Raw genomic sequence first — 21998 nt, 5'->3', positions numbered from 1 at the left:
ATATGTGGGGAGCCGTGAATCTTGAGAGGTATTCGCCATGGCAAGATGGCGCCTAAACAACTGTTTGCACATGTGTGTAGAGTGAAAAGACGCCATGTCACCGCCTATCCCGGGGCGTTACATAGGGTAATGAGCGAACAGCCAATCATGAGCAGACACGCCACGCTGTGGGCAGATACCCTGCATTGTGGTGTATATAAGCAGTGCGGATTTTGGGTTCGACCCTTTTTTTCCCTATGGATGGAGACAAATAAACGTTGCTGCAGAAGGAACCTAGTGTCCGCGTGTCTTCTTCCCAGCGAGACGACCGCGCGGGCTACAATTGAGGACCAGCATTACTCTGTGGTAGTCTGATAGAATACATGGGATTCATTCAATGTTCTTGTATCTGTTGAGGCCTGTTTTGTGACCAATTATATGGTCAATTTTTGAGAAGGTACCATGAGGTGCTGAGAAGGTATATTCTTTTGTTTTAGGATGAAATGTTCTGTAGATATCATGTAAATTCATTTGGTTCATAACTTCTTTTAGTTTCACTGTGTCTCTGTTTAATTTCTGTTTCCATGACCTGTCCATTGGTGAGTGGGGTGAATTTTCCTTCTATTATTGCGTGAGGTTCGATGTGTGTTGTGAGCTTTGGTAATGTTTCTTTTACAGATGTGGGTGTCCTTGCATTTGGGGCATAGATGTTCAAAATTGAGAGTTTATCTTGGTTGACTTTTTCTTTGATGAGTATATAGTGTCCCTCTCATTTTTTTTGATAACTTTTGGTTGAAGGTCTATTTTGGTGGATATTAGAGTGGCTACTCCAGCTTGTCTCTTGGGATCATTTGCTTGGAAAATTTTTCCCATTCTTTTACTTTGAGGTAGGACAGTCTGCCTTTGACTCTGAGGTGTGTTTCCTGTCTATAGTCAGGATCCTGTTTATGTATCCAGTCTGTTATCCTATGTCTTTTTTATTGGGGAATTGAGTCCATTGACATTGAAAGATATTAGGGAGCAATGATTGTTGCTTCTTGTTATTTTTGTTGTTAGAGGTGGAACTATGTTTGTATGTTTCTCTTCTTTTTGGTTTGTTGTAAAAAGATTTAAGGTCTTGCTTTTTCTTGAGCGTAGTTTCCCTCCTTGTTTTGGACTTTTCCTTCTATTTTCCTCTGTAGGGCTGTATTTGTGGAAAGATAGTCTAAATTTGGTTTGGCCTTGGAATACTTTGGTTTCTCCATCTATGGTAATTACAAGTCTTGCCAGTTATAATAGCCTGGGCTGGCTTTTTTTTTTTTTCTTTTAGTGTCTGTATGACATCTGTCCAAGATCTTCTAGCTTTTAAAGTCTCTGTTGAGAAGTCTGATGTAATTCTGATAGGTCTGCCTTTATATGTTACTTAACCTTTTTCCCTTACTGTTTTCAATGTTCTTAATTTGTTCTGTGCATTTGGTGTTTTAATTATTATGTGACGAGAGAAATTTCTTTTCTGGTCCCAACTGTTTGGTGTTCTGTAGGCTACTTGTATGATTATGGGCATTTCTTTCTTAGGTTAATTTCTTCTATAATTTTGTTGAAGATGTTTACTGCCTCTTTGAGTTAGGAATCTTCACTTTCTTCTATACCTATTATTCTCAGATTCAGTCTTTTCATTGTGTCCTAGATTTCTTGAATGTTTTGAGATAGGAGCTTTTTGCTTTTTGTATTTTCCTTGACTGTTACGTCTATGTCTTGTATAGTATCTTATGTACCTGAGATTCTCTCTTCTATCTCTTGCATTCTGTTGGTGATGCTTGCATCTGTAACTCCTGTTTTCTTTCCTAGGTTTTCTATCTCCAGGGTTATCTCCCTTTGGGTTTTCTTTAATGATTCTATTTCCATTTGTAGATCCAGGATGGTTTTGTTCAATTCCTTCAATTCCTGTTTGATTGTGTTCTCCTGGATTTCTCTAAGGGATTTATATGTTTCCTCTTTAAGGGCTTCTACTTGCTTACTTCTATTCTCCTGGATTTCTTTAAGGGACATATTTATGTCATTCTTAAAATCCTCTATCATCTTCATGAAATGAGAGTTTAAATATGAATCTTGCTTCATAGGTGTGTTGGGGTATCCAGGGCTTGCTATGGTGAGAGAACTGGGTTCTAATGTTGACAAGTCAAATTGGTTTCTGTTGCTTATGTTCTTGTGCTTGCTTCTTGTCATCTGGTTATCTTTTGTGTTATCTGGCCTCCCTGCCTCTGACTACAGCCTGTTCTTCCTGTGAGCCTATGGGCCTGTGATCCTGTGGTTCTGTGAACCTGGGTGTGTCAGAATACCTGGGGAGTCATGCTGCAACTGGGTTGTGGGCTGTGTGGGATTGGATTCAGTACTGGGGCTCTGTTCACCTGCACAGGTGGGAACCGGAGGGCTCTCGGGTGGTAATATACTTTTTATAAGAAAAATTGAATGGACTGGGGATTAAGCTAGGTTATAGAACATCGTATGGTTGTTTTCAGCAAAATGAAAGGAAGGGAAGGGAGCAAAAAAGGAAAATAAAGGGGAAAGAAAGGAAGAGGAGGTGATGTGGGCTGTGGTGGTGGGGAACTAAAGGAGAGAAAATAGATGAGGAAGAGACTAGAAAGGAAGAGAAAATGAGGAAAGGGAACAGCAAGGAGAGAGGAGAGGAGGGGAGAAAAAAAGGCAGGCAAGTAAACAAACAAATATATTTTATTTTTGGCCCAGCAGTCTTACTTGTAGCAAACTTCTCTGAAAATATTTATCAAGAAGTAAAGAATACTCTTGATGTAGACTCTCCTGAGTCTCTCTCTTTAACTGAAATCTATCCTGATTCATTTGCTGTCTTGCTGCAGCATCCCTACCTTTCACACTACATCCTGGCAACTCTGCTACCACCTGGGAGCTTTCTTGCTACCACTGTCAGCCTTTTACCCTTGGCTATCTCTATTCTTTTTTTGTCACCTGCCTACCAACCCAACCAAAAACAGTATTCTACAAGGGACTTCATAGCCACCATACTTGCCTAGAATCTAGACTGGGCAATAGCAGCTGAACATCAGAACATTCACCCAAAAAAGATGAGACCAGATATCTATACCAAGAAATCCTTCAAATATTATAATTCCAGATGCCTAGACCCCAACACAAAAGCAAAAGCATAAACAACTAAAGAAATATGCCTCCTCTAGAACCTAACAATCCCATTGTAAGAGACTTTAAGAGTACCAATTTAAAACACCAACTATAATAAAAACAAAAATTAAAAATTTAGAATATCAAACAAAACCTTAAAGGTATGGATCATCAACACATTAAAACACATGAAACAGAATTTCAGGTGCTGAAAACAAAACATAAGAAATCAATACCTCACTGTGTGTGTGTGTGTGTGTGTGTGTATGTGTGTGTGTGTGTGTATACTTTTGTTTTCTAAAAAGCTCCAGACAGAAAACATTCAGCAACTGTGGAATATTAGGAAAGGTCAAAACATACAAATAATAAGTATAGAGGAAGCAAGAGAAACCCATCAAAGAAACAAATTTTTAAATTTAACTATATTTTTTAAGTCATAGAAGAAAATTTCCCCAAAACAAATAAATAGATAATAAGGGCCTGGAAGAATACAGACTACAAATTGAGTCCCAGGAAAAAATTCCCACAACACATAATAATCAAGTCATCACCTGTACATACACAATAAAGAAAAGGATATTAAAATCTGCAAGAGAAAAACACAAGCAACATCTAAAAGCAGGCCATGAGACTGCCTGACTTCTCATTAGAGACACTGAAAGCCAGAAGGGGCTACATGAATGCACTATAAACTCTACTACTCCCTATAAAACTATAAATCATAATAGACAGAGAAAAACATTTCCACAATAAAAGCAAACTTAAACAGTTTCTACCCATAAATCCAGCTCTACAGGAGGAACTATGAGAAAAACTCCAGCCTGAAGTGGTTAACTACACTCAAAATAAATAGGTAAATAAGTAAATAACCACAAGAAATAAATAATTCCAGAAGAATAAATCAATAGAAGGTAAAAAAAAAAATCCATACCATAACAAAATAACAGGAATCAATAAACTCCTTGATAACTCATTGAAAGTATTGAACCAGTAGACTCAATTCCCAATAAAAAGACACAGGTTACTTTACTGGCTTAAAAAACAGGCTCCATCTTTCTGCTGCATTTAAGAAACATACATTACCATCAAGAATTGATATTACCTTAGGGTAAAAGGATGGAAAAGGTATTCTAAGCAAATGGACCAAAAATCAAGCAGGTATAGCCATTTTGATATCTGAAAAATATTAAACGTCAAACCAAAACTAGTCAAAAGAGATAGGGACATATACCACATATTTATCAAAAAAAAAAAAGCACATGAAGAAGATATCACAATTCCAAAATTTATGTACCAGACACAAGGGCACCCAAGTTGATAAAAGGAACAGTACTACAGCTAAAAACAAAACCTATATACAGTGATAGTGTTGACTTCAATATCCAACTCTCACCAATATACCAGTCACCCAGACAAAAACTAAACAGAGAAGTACTAGAGTTGAAAATAACTCATAAACCAAATGAAGCTATCAGATACCCACAGAAAATTTTACCCAAACACAGAAAAATGTAATTCCTTCTCAGCTCATAGAACTTTCTTTAAAATGAACCACATACTTATACAAAGCCAGTTTCATAAAAATTGAAATACCACCCTGCAGCCAATATGACTACTGATTAAGACAGTATATCAACAACAGAAACAATAGAAAGTACAAACTCATGGAAACCAAACAACCCTCTACTGAATGAAAAAATGGGTCAAGACAGAAATCAAGAAGGAAACTAAAATATTTTTAGAATTGAATGAAAATGAAAACACAACATACTGAAACCTTTAGCACACAATGAAAGTAGTTCTAAGATGTAAGATCATAGCACTAACTGCCTATGTTAAAAAAAAATCAAACAAGCAAAAAGTCCTGGAGAAATCTCATTAACAACTTAGTGGCACACTAAGTTCTGTTCTGATAGACAGAAAATTAATTATTACTTAGTGAATGGTGTTAAGAAAATTGACTAACCATTAAATAAAAAGAATTTGATGAATATATACTATGTACATAATATATGCTTGTTTATTGGATCATGTCTAAATAAAAAGAATTCAATGATTTAAATACAAGGAACATTGAGTACCTTTCATCTTATACAAGCTATATCTGACAGAGGATTAATATACAAAATATATAAAGAACTCCAAAGACAACGGGTCAAGAAAGCTGGACATTGTGCCATACACTGTAAATCCCATCACTTGGGAGACAGAAGTATACGAATCTCTGTGAGTTCAAGGCCTGCCTGGTTTATAGTGAGTTCCAAAACAGTCAGGGCTACACAGAAAAAACCTGTTCTTAGATAGGATTTCCATTCCTGTAGAGAGACAGCATGATCAAGGAAACTCTCATGAAAAAACAACATTTAATTGGGACTAGCTTACAGGTACTGCAGTTCAGGCTATTTTCATCAAGGCAAGAAATATGGCAGCATCCAGGCACACATGGCGCTAGAGCTGAGAGTTCTACATCTTGTTCCAAAGGCAAACAGGAAAAGACTGGCTTCATCAGCTATGAGGAGGCTCTCTTCCACAATGAGTGGAGCTTGAGCACAGGAGGAACCCTCCAAAGCCCACCCACACAGTGACACACTTCCTCCATCAAGGCCACACCTCCTAACAGTACCACTGTATAGACCAAGCATATTCAAACCAACACATCTTGTCTCAAAAATAAAAACAACAACAACAAAAATAGTCAAGAAAACAAATTATCCAACTTAAAAAAAAACATGCTATACTTCTAAACAGACTTCTCTGTAGAAGAAATAAATATTTCTAAGAAATATTTCAAAAATATCTTCATCATCTTTAGCAATTAGTGAAATGAACATTTAAACAACTTTGAAATTTCATCTCACCCAAGTCAAAATGGCTATGACCAACAAACAACTGACAACAAATGTTGGCAAGCATGTGAAGAAAATGAAACTCTCATTCACTGCTGGTGGGAGTGCAAACTAATGCAGCCACTCTAGAAATCAGTATAGAGAATCTTCCAAAAGCTAAAAGCAATTCTACCACATGACCCACATATATCACCCTTCAGCATATGCCCAAAGGACTCAGCATCTTGCTCAGCAATGTTTACTGCTGCTATATTTACAATAGTAAGGAAACAGAAAGACTCTAACAATCCCTTAACAGATACATAGATAATCAAAGTGCAGTACATATGGACTAGTCAACTGGTTAAAAAAAAGTAAAACCATAAATTTTAAAAACATGGTAATTGAATTAAGTCTGACAGATTTTGTTCGGTTTATATAAAAGTCTATAGAAAGAGAAAATCAATAGTTTCCAGGGTATGTGCACAAAAAGAAATAAGGAGTCACTGATTAATGAGTAAAGAATTTTAGAAGGAGGAGGAAATATCAATTTTTTGGGATAAAAGAATAGAAATGATTGCATAATGTTGTTAATATATAAATCACTGACTTGAATGCTTTTGAATTTTATATTATTTAATCCCAGCATGAGACAGATACTTGAATTTTATATTATTTATATTTGATCAAAATATATGCATATAAAGTTAAATAACCATGTCCTCTAATAACAAATCAGTAATACCAACTCTTTATGTCAAGTAGGTTTTCAAAAAAAAGAAAATTGGCAATGCACTCACAAGAGCACGTAAAGTACTAAACTTACTGCCAAAATGGCAAAGAGGTTAATCGTCTATACACATTTTTTTGACACTTTTAGGCAACTCTCCATTGTTATGCTATACCAAATATTTGAGATAATCAGAATATAAATGTAAAAGATTTATTTTACCTCACAGTTTTAATTTTAGTCCATGACCAACCTGACTCAGTTGTATAGACCCTATGGTAGCACAATATACCATATCAAGGCTTCATGGCAAAGGAGACACATTTATTTCATGTCTGGGAATCAAAAGAAAAAAGAGCAAGATATCATACAATATATTCTTGTGCAAAAATCTCTTCATATAATGAAATATTATATTCCATGCATATATAATGAAAAATTGAAAGTAAAGAAGCTAGACTTCTTTTACACAGGTCTCCTTAACAGAACACCCAAATTTACTGAAAACACCCCACTAGACTCCCACCTTTCAAAGTCTGCACCATCTCACAGCAGCAGCAAGCTGGAGACCAAGTCCTTAACACATGAACTTTTGTGTAACACTTACACAAAACATAGGACATGGTAACAGTAGTTAATATTCATAAAAGGGAATCAAAGGTAGATAAACAGGATTCGTTACTCTCAAAGTAGAGATTGAATATATAAATACCACCAAAATTATTTAAAGAGAAATATTATAGACAAGATGACTAAAGGAAATTTACAATGGTTTAGTTTTTTTTTTACAGTTAAAATTTTGAGGTTGACATTTCCATCCCAGGGTACACTCCTGAATCTAATAGTAGCATGTAAATATTTGGTCAAGAAGTTTTAAATTCTTAAGGCATATCCACAAGTTCAATTTAAGGATTCAAATGAACTTTATTCCAAGCCTGTCTGCAAAACATGCATTGACAGATGTGGCTGGTGGTAACTTTCCATTTTTAACAAAAGTTAGTTCCTTATCTTGAAAATTGAGTCTTTCTGTATTTTTTTTTATGTTAGTACATCCACTAAAATTCTGTTTTCATAACAACTACTATTCACAGATGTCTATTTTTGTTTTATATTAAAGGAAAAACTGCATTTTAGAACCACAATAGCACATTTTTTAAGTATTCATTTAAAAGGGACTCATTGGAGGCAAATGAGTTAGCTTTCGAAAAAATGTTTACATTTTTGTTTATTTTTAAAAGTCATACTAAAATTATTCAAAAATCATTTATTTAGTGTTAGGTTCAGAAAGCTTGCATCTGGTGGTGATACAGGTATTATGCCAATGACTATGCTCTTGGATTAGCACTGCTAATAATAATTGTGTACACAGATGTTACAAAGAATAACCTCATATTATTCTAGTGATACTTATTTTTATGTAACACAAAATTGGGAAAATTTTCAAGCAAACAAATGACATCTACATTTTAAACCCAAATAAGTCTCTGGCTCAACTCCTAAAAGTTGAAATCTACCCTTTATGGTTACATTTCCTTCTGAGTGTAAGATTTGGTTACATTTCCTTCTAGTGTAAGAAGAATGATGCCAAATGTCCTACTTTGCTTTCTGCTGTCGTGATAAATTACTGACCAAAACAAATTTAGGAGAAAAAAGGAGTTTATTTCATCATACAAGGTATACTTCATAGTTGAAGGAAGTCAGGGAAGGAACTCAAAGCAGTAGCCTGGAAACAGGAACTGAATTAGATACCACAAAGGAACGCAGTTTCAGGGCTTGCTGGCCTGGCTTGCATAGTTTGCTCTCTTGTATAACCTAGGACCACTTCTTGCCTAGGGATGGTACTTCTCACAAAGGGATGGGCACTCCATGAAATGTCCCACAAATATACCCACAAGCCAATCTGCTGAAGGCAATTCCTCACATGAGAATCCCTCTTCCCAGGGGACTCCAGTTAGTGTCCAGTTGACAAAAACTAACCAGTACACCAAACCACTTCTCAGAATACCCAGTAGAGAAAAAGGTATACACCATAGGCTGTATGTATAAACTAGACAGTGCAAATAAGGATTAGTATTCATCAATTCATCCTTTCCTTTCTTTTTTTTTTCTTTTTTGGTTTTTCGAGATAGAGTTTCTCTGTATAGCCTTGGCTGTCCTGGAACTCACTCTGTAGACCAGGCTGGCCTCGAACTCAGAAATCTGCCTGCCTCTGCCTCCCAAGTGCTGGGATTAAAGGCGTGTGCCACCATAGCCATGCTCCCATCCTTTCCTTAAGATAAGATCTATTACATACCTACTGCTTATCAAATACTAGACAAAGTACACAAACACACACACCACAAATCTACTCTATTCTCAAGGACGTCTTAGCATGCCTCTTTTAATGTTATTTATTAAACAATTTAAAATTGTTTTGTTAAGTCGCCTTTAATGGTTATAACTTGACATTTCTGAAATTACATTTTGGCCCTGTCTTTCTATCACACAATATAACAAAAGTGTTACCAAAACTTGTTTGCACTAGGCTCAAAACATATTCCAAACCAAACCATTTTTTAATTGAAATACTTTGTTTCATATGATATATTTTGATGTTTTCCCCTTCTCAAATTCATCCCAGATGATCCATACCTCCCCTATCCACTCAACTCCATGCACCACCATGACCCCCCCAAAAAGCAAGCAAGAAACAGATCTAGCACACACCTTTAATCCAAGAGCTTTCTGTTTATTGTAAACAAAGTCTACCATAAGTCTAGAAGCAGATCGAAAGCAACTAGTTGACAAAGAACGAAGAGAAAAAAAATCATAGTGAGATAAAGTCAGGAAGATGAATAGAGACACACAGGAAGTAGAAAGGAGGGACATTCATTCAGTTGGAAGGGGTTTTAAGAAAGTGTAAAGAGAATGGGCTTTCCTTTGGGGACACTGGCTGAGGCTGAGAAAGTGCTCCTCTGAATTCACAGGTTTTTACCCAAGCATCTAGCTCCCAGGTGTTATTTATTTATTTATTTATTTATTTATTTATTTATTTATTTTTGTTTTTTTCAAGACAGGGTTTCTCTGTGTAGCCCTGGCTGTCCTGGAACTAACTCTGTAGACCAGGCTGGCCTCGAACTCAGAAATACACCTACCTCTCTACCTTTTATTTATTAATTAATTAATTCATTTATTTTTATGCTTAGTCATTTTTATTGGATACTTTAGTTATTTACATTTCAAATGTTATCCCCTTTCCCAATTCCCCCACCCAGATACCCCCATCCCATCCCCCCTCCTTCTGCTTCTATGAGGGTATGCCCCCACCCATTCATCCACTCCAGCCTCCCTGCTCTCCTATTCCCCTACACTGTGGCTCACAAGTCTTAACTAGTAAAATCAAACATTGGAGATTTTCTAAAGATCTTTTCCCAATCTATTGGTTGCTATTTTGTCCTATTGGCAGTGTCCTTTGCCTCACAGAAGCTTTGCAATATTATGAGGTCCCATTTCTCAATTTTTAGAGCATAAGCCATTGGTGTTCTGTTCAAGAACTTTTCCCCTGTGCCCATATATTCAATGCTCTTCCCCACTTTCTCTTCTATTAGTTTCAGCGTATGTGGTTTTACGTGGAGGTCCTTGATCCACTTAGACTTGACCTTTGTACAAGGAGATAAGAATGGATCAATTTGCATTCTTCTACATACTGACCACCAGTTGAGCCAGCACCATTTGTTGAAAATGCGGTCTTTTTTCCACTGGATGGTTTTAGCTCCTTTGTCAAAGATCAAGTGACCATAAGTGTGTGTGTTCATTTCTGGGTCTTCAATTCTATTCCATTGATCTACCTGCCTGTCACTGAACAGATACCATGTAGTTTTTATCACTATTTCTCTGTAGTACAGCTTGAGATCTGGGATGCTGACTTCCCTCAGCTGTTCTTTTATTGTTGAGAATAGTTTTTGCTATCCTGGCTTTTTTGTTATCCCAAATGAATTTGCAAATTGCTCTAACTCTATGAAGAACTGAGCTGAAATTTTGATGGTGATTGCATTGAATCTGAATATTGCTTTTGGCAAGATGACGATTTTTACTATATTAACCCTGCCAATCCATGACCATGGGAGATCTTTCCATCTTCTGAGATCTTCGAATTCTTCCTTCAGAGACTTGAAGTTCTTGTCATACAGATCTTTCACTTGCTTGGTTAGAGTCACACTAAGATGTTTTATATTATTTGTGAATATTGTGAAGGGTGTCATTTTCCTATTTCTTTCTCAACCTGTTTATTCTTTGAGTAGAGGAAGGCTACTGATTTGTTTGAGTTAATTTTATATCCAGCCACTTTGCTGAAGTTGATTATCAGGTTTAGGAGTTCTCTAGTGGAATTTTTGGGGCCACTTAAGTATACTATCATATCATCAGCAAATAGTGATAATTTGATTCTTCTTTTTCTTTTTCTTTTTTTTTAATGAAGATTTATTTATTTATTATACATAAGTACACTGTAGCTGTCTTTGGACACTCCAAAAGAGGGAGTCAGATCTTGTTACAGATAGTTGTGAGCCACCATGGGGTTGCTGGGATTTGAACTCAGGACCTTTAGAAGAGCAGTCAGGGCTTTTAACCACTGAGCCATCTCTCCAGCCCCTCTTCTTTTTCAATTTGTGCCTCCCTGACCTTTTATTGCATAATTGCTCTGGCTAGGACTTTTGAGTACTGTATTGAATAGGTAGGGAGTGAGCAGCCTTGTCTAGTCCTGGAATTTTAGTGTGATTGCTTCAAGTTTCTCTCCATTTAATTTTATGCTGGCTACTGGTTTGCTGTATATTGCTTTTACTATGTTTAGGTATGGGCCTTGAATTCCTGATCTTTCCAAGACTTTTACCATGAAGAGGTGTTGGATTTTGTCAAATGTTTTCTCAGCATCTAATGAGATGATAATGTGTTTTTTTCCTTTGAGTTTGTTTATATAGTGGATTACATCAATGGATTTCTGTAGACTGAACCATCCCTGCATTCCTTGGATAAAGCCTACTTGATCATGATGGATGATTGTTTTGATATGTTCTTGGATTTGGTTTGCAAGAATTTTATTGAGTATTTTTGCATCAATATTTATAAGAGAAACTGGTCTGAAGTTCTCTTTCTTTGTTGGGTCTTTGTGTGGTTTATGTATAAGCATAACTGTGGCTTCATAGAATGAATTGGGTAGTGTTCCTTCTGTTTCTATTTTGTGGAATAGTTTGAAAAGAATTGGTATTAGGTCTTCTTTGAAGGTCTGATAGAATTCTGCACTCTGGCATTCTGTGTGTGTGTGTGTGTGTGTGTGTGTGTGTGTGTGTGTGTGTGGCTTATTATAGTTCCTTGCAGGCTGTGATCCAACTAATCCAACAATGGCTGTCTACCAATGCAAAGTCTAAGAATACAGTAATTGTTCAGTTCAGGAGGCTGAATGTATCAACTGGTCTTCAGTATATGCTAGAATTCTGAAGAAGCCATTACTGGCTCTAAAGCCAATAAAGAAATGAACTTGCCAGAAAATATTGTGGATCTGGTCCCCATGATTCCATGAGAATTCGAGAATCCTCATGTCCACACATAAGAGACTGTGGGAACTCTGCCCCCAATTGGTTTTGATTGGTAAATAAATTTGCTGGCGGCCAATGGCTAGACAGGAAGACGGGTGGGACTTTGGTATTCCTGGGCAAGGGACCAAGGTAGAGAGAAATGGGATAGCCACCATGCATGGGAAGGAAGAGAGACACCATGCCTGAGAGGTGCTGAAGACAGAGAGATAACAGTCATGTAGGTGTTGGGGGTGGGGGGAATGCAGCAGAGGTGGACTACAGGTCTGGGTCCAAAGCAGCAAAGATGGAACATAGATTTTAGTAAGTAAATATCAAAGGAGGGTACATCAGCCACATGAAGGTTAGTAAGTGGCTCAGCCACTGAACTGTTTAAGATATATCAAAGTATAACCTATGTATGTGTATGTGTCTTTCATTCAGGAACACGGAACACTGGTACAGGTAACAAGGAATGTTCCTGCCTACATCAATTTGAGTAGCTCTAATTGTTTATAGCTACAAGGAAGAGGAAGGAAAAGCAGCCAAAGAACTTCCTTTTCCACACCCTTCATATACCCTGACACCAAAAGGGATGGCCCAGTTTTAAGGTGGTTCTTTCCACCTCAAAAAAAAAAAAAAATGGATTTAAAATGGGTCTTCCAACTTCAAGTGACTGAATTGAGAAAAATCCCTCATAGTTATACCCAAAAGCTTGAGTTATAGTTAATTCAAGCTGTAGTCAATTAGGCAAGCAAGAATATCTATCTACAACTCTTATTAGCTATTTTCTAGTGCTCCAAAAATCTGGACCTTCTTCTTGCTGTTCCTTAACATGCATACTCTTGCCTAAAGATTTTTCCATATGCTATTTTTCCTGCCTATAAAAGCCCAACTTCAGATATTCTCATAACTTTCTTTCCATTTTTTCAAGTCTTCCTCTAGTTAAGTCCTATAGGAGATGCTCTCTGACTACCAAAATTAAAAAGCAATTATTTTCTTTCTTAACTTGTTACATAAAATACTATTTACTTATTATCATCTCCCCAACCAGAATATCATTCATAAAAGCCAATTTTAGTTCCTGACTATATTTTGTGCCCCTAAAAACAGTGCCTGGCACACAGTAAATATTGAACACTTAGTACTGAACTAATTACTTCTTTTGTCCTTCCTTTTTCTCTACTGACTCTGCTTCTCATTGTGTGGAATTAAGAACTCTGAGAAAGTAACTACTTTCAGTAAATTGATCACCATTCAATAATGAATATTGCTCTGGGTCAGGTCACTCAGGAGGTACCCAGCTAAAAGTCTTGGATACAGCACCAATTCCTGGACCCCTATCTCTTATGACTAAAGTACTAGAGTCATATAGCATAAAATATTGAAACCTTATATTGAAGGAATCACTGTTGCTATTGTACTCAGGTGAAGTTTACAGAACAAAGTAGTCATCTTTGTATTCCTCTCTCGTGAAAAGACAATAAAGTCTATCTGTTTATTTGGTTTTATTGTCCTCTTCCCACTAAGATCATATTGTTCAAGCCAATTACTAAAAGAACAAATAGAATCAGACTCCAAGAAAAATCCTTTCTTCTTTCCAGTATTTGACATATCACTTTTAATCTAATCATATTTCTAACCACATATCCACATCTTAGGGGTTTTTTTTTTTGTTTTGTTTTGGTTTGTTTTGGTTTGGTTTGGTTTGGTTTTTCGAGACAGGGTTTCCTCTGTGTAGCCCTGGCTGTCCTGAAATTCACTCTGTAGACCAGGTTGGCCTCAAACTTAAAAATCCGCCTGCCTCTGCCTCACAAGTGCTGGGATTAAAGGTGTGCACCACCACTGCCCGCATCTTAGTATTTATAAGGGGTAATTTTCTAACCTATACATCCAAATGCTAACATATTTTATAGACTACTTTTTAAAATTTTTCATTTTATTAAAGAATTATATTGAAAACAATACCTCACCTAACTGTAAAAAATTTATTATTTAAGATAAAGATATTTTTATTTTAGAAATAATTAATTGAAGTATAATAGCCTTACAAAAATCCCTCAAATAATATTACCTATAGGACTAATGCTAGCTATTTATGTAATTACTGTGTGCAAAATATGAGATTCAATCGATAATCATTATTAAGTACCTATTAATGGTATCATGCAGAGTTCTTGGGTCACAAATATGAATTTCTTAGTACCGAAAACTTTTGTGTCTGACAAAATGTATCTTTCCTAATTGTAGTGAACAGGAAAGGTCCCCATTCCTATTGGGCATTTTGTACACTTGGTCTCAGTTTGTGGCACTGTTTGGAGGAGGGAATGACGCATCCTTGCTGGGGAAGTATATCACTGGCTTTTAAAGGTTAAGGCATCACCAAACTCAGTTTACTCCTTCCCCCCCTTTCTCTTCCTCCCCTCCTTCCCTCCCTCCCTCTTTTCCTCCTTTCCTTCTCCCCTCCTCCTCTCCCTCCTCCCTTCTTCTCTCTTCTTCATCTGTTCATGATGGTGGTTGGGATATGAACTCTCAGCTTCCTGTCCCTGCTGCAATGGCTGCTACTTGCTGTTACCCTCCTGGTTTGAGGCCTGCCTCTCATAACTACACCTCTCTGCCCATCTCCTGCTATTTGCCATGCCTCCAACCTGGTTCCAGTTACATTCAGAAGTTCCACCTCTGCAGAGAGAAAAGGAAGTCGCTGATTGGACTGGCATGTTGACGTAATTAGGGGGAGTGGTTTTGCCTCAGGTATTATACCTGTTGGGGGAACAAAAGATTATTATTAAAGATTCAAGATGGCTGAGTGATAAAGGCTCCTGTCTAATGTTTTAAGGCACCTTCCTCGTGGGTAGGTATAATGTTGGCCATCCTAGCTCCTCCTATATCCTCCTATCTCCTCTTATCTCCTTCTAACTTCATATTCCAGGTAACCCACTGTTTTAATGTTGCTGCTGGACAGCAACAACTTGCTTTCATATCTCTATCCATCATCATGGATTCTTTCTCCTCTTGAACCATAAGCCAAATAAACTCTCTGTCCCTTCAGTTGGTCATGGTGTTTTATCAAAATGACAGCAAAGGAATTAATACATGAATATTTTTGTTACATGTTTCTTAAAATAATTACATTGTCAATATACAGCTTATAAACAGCGATTAATAAAAACTACCCAGATGTTTATACTATGGAACATTTGTTTACAGCTGCACTGTAAGTATTAAATATATAATAAAATTATTATATTTAGAAAGGGAATTAGAGTGAATGTGCTATGGAATCAGTGTAAGTCAAGAAAAATACATTTCCTTCTTTAATCTATTTAACTTGCTCAACAAATTCTATGTTTTAATTTTCTTTTTCTATAGCTGTCTCAGCTATGATTTTTTTAAGTTTTTAACCTTATTTTTCTTTTATGTGTATGAGTGCTTTGTATGCATGTCTATTTGTGCGCTGTTTGTGTATAGTGCCTGTGGAAAGTAGAACAGAGCATCAGACTCTCACACAGTTGTTCATTCCCATGTGGATGTTAGAAATCAAACTTGGATCCTTTGGAAGAGCATTCAGTGCTCTTAACTGCTAAGATCTCTCTCCAGCTTCCACATGATATTTATTAAAAGACAGTAGTACTAAAATAGAGTGCATCTTTTAGCAATACTATTTATATAGAGTTAATCAGAAAGGTAAAACCATTTAACTGAAGACCCCATAAATCTCTTTGGCATTCATTCCCTTTGTTAAAAAGGCAATATTTTTATTCATAACTGAAACAATAGTCCTAATTTTAATCTGAAAGCAATATTTTTTATAAATATTACTGAAAAAATGTTCATTAGCTTTAAAATTATTTCCCTAGCCAGTTTTAATATGCCCTATAATATAGCCACAATACATTATATTACCATCTGCACTAAATGCTATCCTCCCACTCTGCTGTGTTATTCTTACACCTAATCCTCTTTGTAACCCTTACACCTCCCACACTATCTATCCTAACTTCATAATTGTCAAAAAGGAAATGATCGTTTCATCTCACATACCATCATTTTCATCAAATTTTCTCATTTTGGTGATGTGGCCTTTAATTTCAGCCAGCTGACTGCCGAAGACATGACTTCTCATACCATCAGTGGGATGGCATTGATAATCTCTCCCAAACAGATGATTGCTATGTTTTGCTTTGATTCTTAGACATACTGAACACATATATAGCATTCCAGTGAGGATATTAGACATACTCATGTGTCCATGATATTTTTATCTTCTGCAATGACACTGCAAAGACAAAATAATAAAAACATCTACAAAATATCAAAACTTCAGATGGGGAATATACCAATAGAAAGAAAGGTGTTGAGCTCAAGTGTGGCAACCAATTAATGGAACAGAAGCAAAACTCTTCAGGATCACAGACTACACCATAACAATGAACAAAAGGTCCAACACTCCTTTAATTTTAGAGTAGGCAGCTAAGTATGCAGGTCAAGTATTGCAGGTACAATAATATCACAGTACTGAACAGCAATTCATTCCAGCAATGTCCTAGTGATACTGGATATGTGACATAAACTTCACATGCTAAGTCAAATTTATTAAATGCATATAATTGTTATGTAATAGCATAACTAATAATAATATAACTAATCAGCATAGCATTCCTATCAATATGCTTAAGACCATGGGACAAACTTAGACCCATAGACAAGACCTATTGCATAGATTTAGAAGAAATTTGTGAGATCTAATTTGATTCCTAAATCTCCTTTCCATCCAAAATGATATCTTAATACAAATTTATACCAGAAGGTGGTGAAAATCGAGAAAGATGAACTATTCTTATATTTCAGAGTGAGCAGAAATCTACTGTGTCTAAGGAAGTAGAAATAAGCAATATTGTAAAGCCGTCTATGTGTACAGTGAACTGATTAAAAAAAAACAGCAAGTTTCTAAAGAATTCAACATTGTTCACAAAGGGATTCAAAAAGGAATATACTTTTGAATATCTACAAAACTTTTATTATCATTTGGATGTCATGTCTAGTAGGTTCTGTAGAGAATCAGGTATATACTGCCCCTCAAAATGTTTCTATAACTATGTATGTATATTTTATAGGTCTTTAAATTTTTGTATCTTCATTTTTATAATATTTTTAAAGTTATTATCAGCAGTTTGCCTATCATTTGAATGCTTAATTTTGAATATAATATCATGGAATTTCAGGACCTGTGATAGTTGGTTTTTTACTGTCAACTTGTAAGATGGCCTGTGGCTGTGTCTGTTGAATAATTGTCATAATTACATTAATTTATGTGGGAAAATCCAAACCAGTTGGTTGCCACGATTCCCTAAACCAAGAATCCTGGACTATATATGAGTGGTTAAAGTAAACCGAATAATAAGTATGCATATGGTCTTTGATGTTTTCAATTATGGGTGTGATGGACCAGCTGCCTTAAGCCTTGAATACTATGCATTTCCTGCTATAAAGGACCATAACTTGAAATTGTGCATTAAAATAAATTCTTTCTATAAGTTGTTTTTTCTAGGGTATTTTGTCACAGCAACGCAGAAGGAAAGTAGGACAGTGCTCATATTTATTTTCCTCTTTATAATTACATAGTAGTCATGGGCAAAGTGACAGAAAGAAGAAATTAGATATCCTGATGACGAAGATCAAACTGGCCCCAATAACTCAACACCACTAATCTGGAAGTAGTCTAATAATATCATTGCTCCCTTCCTACTCCTGACTTTATTCAGGGATTTCTGTCTGTCTGTCTGTCTGTCTGTCTGTCTGTCTGTCTGTCTCTCTCTCTCTCTCTCTCTCTCTGTCTCTCTCTCTCTCTCTCTCTCTCTCTCTCTCCCTTCCTTCTATATTTCTTTCTTTCCTACCTAATGTCGGGGAGTTGAAAGGGTGGAGAAAAGAGGTGGAGAAAGCTGAAAGCAAAAGAACTCACAAAAGTAGCCAAACATCTGCTTATATTACACTTTGTCCAACTAGTTGCTTAATATGTCACTATTGAATTTGTAATGCACTACTAATGTTTCAATATGAGTACAAATAGGAATGTAAAATAACCTTACCTTACAATGTATGACATTTTTCTCCTCCTGCTTTGCCCAACAACTTTGCTCCCTTCAATTTCTAGCTCTTGCCACATTGCTGGTACCTACCATGAGATTACTGCAGGGCTACTAAAGGTACTGTCATCCAATATCATATTCCAGATTGTCAGAGAAGTGTCATTTTCCCATTCTGTAATGTCCACACATGAGCTTAGGCAGCAGCACTTGTGTCCTTAGGCTCAGTGTACCAAGTATCCTTGGAATCTTCTTCAGCTACTACATTGAAGTTGTGGGGTTTTCCGTAATTAGATATGACTCTATTAGGCCACATCACATGAGTCAATAATTAAGAAAATACATTATTCTCTCTTTGTTCCCTAACTCAAAGTCATGATTTATTTAGGGAAAAAATATTGAGTATCAAGATGGCTTCTGTCATCCTTCAATCCAACTTTTAGGAACTACTGAAACATGTCTAAACCCAAGCTGAAGTTCTAAGCACATATATTGCTCTTCCTTCAACCCTTACTTCTTGGTATCTATTCTGAAGCAATACAGTCCACTGGAAGGGGGACTTGAAACCTAAAGGAAAAAATAGGTATAAAATATATTTTAAAAAACACTGTTCAAAGTAAAAGTACTTTTAATATATTACATTTCTGAATGTAGCCTACATAATGTAAACAAACATAAAAAGTCATTTTACTACATTGTGAGTCTGGAAGACATATGGCATTCTGGATAGTCTCCTAGAGAATCTACACTAATGGAAGAGATGGATTCTCCATCATGTTGCTACAAATTGCCAATCATACTAATAGTTTACTGCAAACCAAAGTAGACTTGATATGCTCAGAAAGAGAAGGGTAATCTCAGAAAGAAATTGTAAGTTTTGCTTTAAGAACTCATGTGAAAGGTCATGTGGAAAGTTTAGTGGCCCAAAAAAACTTCATAGAAAGCTAAGAAGACAGAAACCAATGAAATTTTAGGCATTTTTTCATAATTTCACACTTCAAGAACATCAGGTTACATATGAAAACAGATACTGCTTATTTAGTATCTACAAACCATTAAATTACACATGCTAGCTGGGTGATGGTGGCACAGCCTTTAATGCCAGTACTCAGGAGGCAGAGGCAGATGAGTCTGAGTTTGAGGCCAGCCTGGTCTACATAATTAGTTCCAGGACAGCCAAGGCTACACAGAGAAATCCTGCCTCAGAAAGCAAAAAAACAAAAATTAGACATGTTAAATATATGGGCCAGCTCATGAAGAGGAAAATCATGCCTGGTCTTGGAAACCTAGCCAACTACCTTGGGCAAGTGAAGGTATAGATCTTGACGGAGAACCTACAACCAGCATAATCCCTAACTACATTCTAAATATTTATCATTTTATGAAAAGATGACTGTAGCCTTCACCCTTTATTTAAAAAAAAAAAACTCTCTTTGCAACAGATGGTGACCATTATAGAAAATTACAACCAATCAAAATGCAGAGTTGTGGAGCCCAGTCCAAACTTACACATTTACAATACAGCTCCTGCATATAAAGGCTCATGAATCATTGCAAAAGAGGCGGCAGAAAGATTCTGAGAGCCAGAGGACAGGAAATTTGGTGTGACACTATGTCTCCCAGAAATATTAGAGAAGCTAAACCCATGAAGTCTCATCAGCATGACTGCCTAAATAAGATTTGGACAAGGATCACACCAATAGATATGCTAAGGTAGAAGGCAAAACATCCATGAGGCCTCAACCCTAAACAAAAAACATGGAAAGTAAAGACTAATGAGAGCAGAAGAAATAGTCTTCCCTAGAGAAGAGCATACCAACTGGTTATCCAATACCAAATGGTCAGTCCTGAAAACATACATATCAATAACATTATACAATTTTAATAGGTTGCATTTACATATTCAGGAATATATTTTTGACAATATTTTTTAAAAGAAACAACAAATTTTAGGGAAAACAACAGAGAGGTGTGCATGAGGACTGAAGAGAGGAAAGAAAAGGGGAAATTGCAAAATTATAACATATATTAAATATCATAAATATATGGAACAGATTTATACTGAAAAACTAGTATCTATCTTAAAATACCTGGGCATCCTTATTTGTTATTTACTAACCTTAAATTTTTTATCCTTAGAAATGTACCACCAAGATTCTACAGAAAACTTTCAATTCATCAAAGCCTGACTCTCCCACAGAGAACTAACTTTTAAGAAATCAGGTTTGGTGCTGGAATGTAGTTCAGTAGTAGAGTATATACATAAAATGCAGAAGATCCTACACTCAATGTCCAATATCATTTAGAAAAGAAAAGAAAAGATGCACAAAAAAGAAAAGAAGAGAGGGAGGGAAAAAAGGAAGGAGAGACAGAGGGAGAAGAATTGTGGGGGTTAGAAAAACAAGTTTGGATATAGTATATGATTAGCATGACTGAGACCCTGGGTTATATCCACAAATTTCCAACACCAAAAATAAATTAAAAATCAGGGTGAAAGTCATATTTAACAGTTTTCCACACATAGGGAGTATGGGAGATAGAGATTTAGAAGCTCAAAAAATTTGACCTTGGGGCTGGAAAGATGACTTAGTGGTTAAGTGAACTGGTTGCTCTTCCAGAGTTACCTGGGTTCAATTGCTAGCACCCTCATAGCAATTCAGAACTGTCTGTAGTCCAGTTTCAGGGAATCAGACATCCTTACACAGGCATACAGGCATGCAAAATGCCAATGTACAGAAAATATTTTTATATATTTTTAAAAATTGGCCTGTGTGATGTTTAATCTTGATTGCCAATTTGATTGGATTAAAAAGTACTTCTTGAGGTAGACTCCAGAGAACCAAATACCCTATTAAAAAATGGGATACAGAGCTAAACAAAGAATTCTCAACTGAGGAATACCGAACGGCTGTGAAGCACCTAAAGAAATGTTCAACATCCTTAGTCATCAGAGAAATGCAAATCAAAACAACCCTGAGATTCCGCCTCACACCAGTCAGAAGAGCTAGGATAAAAAACTCAGGTGACAGCAAATGCTGGTGAGGTTGTAGAGAAAGAGGAACACTCCTTCATTGCTGGTGGGATTGCAAGCTGGTACAATCACTCTGGAAATCAGTTTGGCGGTTCCTCAGGAAATTGGACATAGTTCTACCAGAGGACCCAGCTATACCACTCCTGGGCATATACCCAGAAGATGCTCCAACATGTAGTAAGAACACATGCTCCACTGTATTCATAGCAGCCTTATTTATAATAGCCAGAAACTGGAAACAACCCAGATGTCCCTCAACAGAGGAATGGATACAGAAAATGTGGTACATCTACACAATGGAGTACTACTCAGCTATTAAAAACAATGAATTTATGAAATTCTTAGGGAAATGGATGGATCTGGAGAATATCATCCTGAGTGAGATAACCCAATCACAAAAGAAAACATATAGTATGCACTCTCTGATAAGTGGATATTAGCCCAGAAGATCGGAATACACAAAATACAATCCACAAACCACAAAAAACTCAAGAAGAAGGAAGACCAAAGTATGGATACTTCGTTCCTTCTTAAAAGGGGGATCAAAATACTCATGGAAGGAGTTGCAGAGACTTAAGGAAGGACAATCCAGAGACTGCTCTATCTGGGAATCCTTCCCATATTCAATCATCAAATCTAGACACTATTATGGATGCCAGCAAGTACTGGCTG

At 36.4% G+C, this 21998-nt stretch overlaps 1 protein-coding gene and 1 long non-coding RNA gene across 16 annotated transcripts in view; both read right to left on the bottom strand.

The window, feature by feature from the left end:
* The window catches only part of Slc4a10 (solute carrier family 4 member 10), a 432277-nt gene extending 417367 nt beyond the window's left edge, over positions 1–14910 (bottom strand). For 12 of the 15 annotated variants that reach the window (XM_031370402.1, XM_031370408.1, XM_031370396.1 and 9 more), the window contains exons 1-2: positions 14861–14910; positions 6889–7001 (exon numbers count right to left, since the gene is read on the bottom strand). The gene's annotated coding sequence lies outside the window, so the exon portion shown is untranslated. Of the gene's footprint in view, positions 1–4213; positions 4288–6888; positions 7002–14364; positions 14813–14860 lie in introns of those variants that run through there. The other 3 variants (XM_031370397.1, XM_031370399.1, XM_031370403.1) reach the window with 3 other exon arrangements.
* A 3-nt stretch (positions 14911–14913) lies between these two features.
* LOC116090223 overlaps positions 14914–21998 on the bottom strand; it is a 23044-nt gene continuing 15959 nt past the window's right edge. The window contains exons 2-4 of the long non-coding RNA XR_004118613.1: positions 18299–18862; positions 16254–16488; positions 14914–14972 (exon numbers count right to left, since the gene is read on the bottom strand). This is a non-coding gene — a long non-coding RNA (uncharacterized LOC116090223). The remainder of the gene's footprint in view (positions 14973–16253; positions 16489–18298; positions 18863–21998) is intronic.

This window comes from Mastomys coucha, unplaced genomic scaffold (assembly GCF_008632895.1).
Source record: "Mastomys coucha isolate ucsf_1 unplaced genomic scaffold, UCSF_Mcou_1 pScaffold15, whole genome shotgun sequence".
NCBI classification, from domain to species: domain Eukaryota; kingdom Metazoa; phylum Chordata; class Mammalia; order Rodentia; family Muridae; genus Mastomys; species Mastomys coucha.
This window is presented reverse-complemented; position numbering and strand designations above follow the sequence as displayed.